The sequence below is a fragment of the Rutidosis leptorrhynchoides genome, chromosome 1 (genome assembly GCF_046630445.1).
Source record: "Rutidosis leptorrhynchoides isolate AG116_Rl617_1_P2 chromosome 1, CSIRO_AGI_Rlap_v1, whole genome shotgun sequence".
NCBI lineage: Eukaryota > Viridiplantae > Streptophyta > Magnoliopsida > Asterales > Asteraceae > Rutidosis > Rutidosis leptorrhynchoides.
This window is the reverse complement of record NC_092333.1, coordinates 508,276,249-508,278,785: the sequence shown is the minus strand read 5'-3', so window position 1 is coordinate 508,278,785 and position 2,537 is coordinate 508,276,249.

Here is a 2,537-nt window from a genome sequence, read left to right as displayed (position 1 = left end):
AAACTTTACAGAAACATGTGATAGATAGTTTTTAATTGAATAACTTGGCACATTCTCCCCACACTTAGTTTCTTTCTTTGCCTTTTTATTCTCCTTTATTCCATTTTAAATGAATTCAATCGTTTTAGGGTGTTTCTCAATTTATGTCCTTTCCGAGGTAACGATAATTTCGGTATTAACACCTAGTTTTCACCGTTCATAAATATATATAAACATGATTTTAAATTCATTTAGTTTAAAATTTTTCAAATTTTCATAAAATTTAGAAAATAAGCCAAGTATAAACCCGAGAGAATTTATAACCCTTCCCCACACTTGAGATCATGCAATGCCCTCATTTGCATGAAATCAGACTCTAATTATAAATTCATGAGGGTGATTAGTGTAGAAAAGTGATTGAAAATACCCAGTTTGTAATTATAAAGCTCGTCGAATGATAGATGGCGTGGCTCATCGTTCATTCCTTCTTGTTTTATCACACATATTTTTCTTCAAAAACGGTTGCTTTTCTGAACTGTTTGCTAATCTTTAAAAATGCATCTTTTACCCTAATTTATTATGCATGTTTATTAACGAGTTATGCACTAACCCGAACCCCTAATTTAACGTTAAGTGGGATTAAACTTCCCCACACTTAGCTGACGACATGTGAAGTCGGTAGAATAAGTTCCACGAATTAAAATAGTGAGCCAGTTATTTACATCTCGGGTGGTATAAAATATATTAATGGGTTTAAAGTTTAGACCCACCCGATCGTCACTACTTAATTCTTTTTTAAGTGTAGCTTTTAGTAAATGGATATGTCTCTTTTCTGGTTCTTGGTCAAATGGATCGATATACACCGACATACATATTATAGGGTGGACAATTTCTAACGTTTCCTTCCTTTTATTCTCGATGTCAAAGATTTCACCTCTATTACCCAATTGGGTGAAATTCGAGGTGTCATTATCTATTACAGCTCGTAGTTCATTTCCGGTGGATGACTCGTCTATTGAGAATATTGGGTTGGAAGGTTATGGAATGGTGAAGTTCGGTTTGGCCTTGGGGGTAAAATTTTCAATGTTATCGTATTCCCAAGAGTACCAATTTGTTACCCTTACTTCTTCTTTATCCATTGATGGATCGATGATTTCGTCGGTAGAGGCTAATGTGTCGATATGTTGTGAAATTGGTAAGATTGAATAAAAAGTATTATCGGGATAGTTGGTGATTTCGGAGCTCTCGAATTCATCAAAATTCGATGATATGAGATTTTCTTGCACACGACTCCTCAGATCAACAGGTGTGTAGTCTGATAGAGTTTCAGCTTGCCGGTTTACAAACTCTCTCATTTGTTCATTTTGAACATTGAGTTCTTCGAGTTTGATTTTCATATTGTCTAATAAATTTTCAGACACGTAATTTTCCTCGTCTACTAGTTGTTGAGTTTGGATATATTCTTGGGAATAATCCCAATTTGAATTGTATTCTTCATAATCATGCCATTCAGGTTCCGTGGGTGCGTAATTTTTCATAGGAACGTAATAATAACATTCCCATGTTGAGTGATAATCTCCACAGATTTCACAACCAGTTATTGTTTCGTCATTCGTGATCCAAGATTGACCAAACGAATTGTCATCAACACTCGTTTGAGAGTATTGATTTAATTGATTTTGGATATCAAAAAGAGTTTCCATAGCCTTGTTTTCAAAATTTTCCATTTTATTGCGATGGCCAAATTTTAGCTACAATGTGGTGCATTTACTAATTATCCTATTAGTTATAAAAATAGAAAAACTTATATAAGTTGTCCAATTAATAGACTTTTCTGCTTTTGCCCACGTTTCGAATAGCCAAAAGATGCAGCAGGGAGCCAGAACCCTTTAAATCGGAAGCTCACAACTCAGCCACTAACAAATCCAACTATTACTACGAAGCAGAAAATTGTCAACGTCCATTAATTTAACCACTTAAATAACTTTTCTTTCTGTTTGAGATATTAGATAAGAAATAGAGAAAATTTCTAAGTCCTAAAAACTAAAGCGTCGAGAAATAAGAAAGAAAAAGAATGCGCGTCGAAAAACGTCGAAAAATAAAAATAAGAAAATAGCGCGTCGTAACTTAAAAAGGAATTAAAAACTAAGAATTAAAAGTTGCGTCTAAAAATATTAAAGCTTAAAAGAAAAACTATATCCCAAATGGTAATAACTTAAAAAGGTACTAAAATATAAAAATAGCGTCGCAAAATTCTAAAGCACCTAAATCTTAGTCTAAAGAAAAAGCACTTAAGGGATTTTACGACAAAGCCTAAAAATCTAGAAGTAAAAATAACTATGGCAAAAACTAAGTTTAAAACTAAATATGAGCTAAAAATACAAATATTACGCTAAAACGATTAAAAAGGGACAAAATATAAAAATATACAAAAAGTTGTAAAAAGTACAATTTTTATAAAAATATTATTTTTATATTATTTATTTATTAAAACTATTAATTTTACATATAATAAAACTAATTAAAATTTAAAATACAATTTAATTAAAAAAAACTTA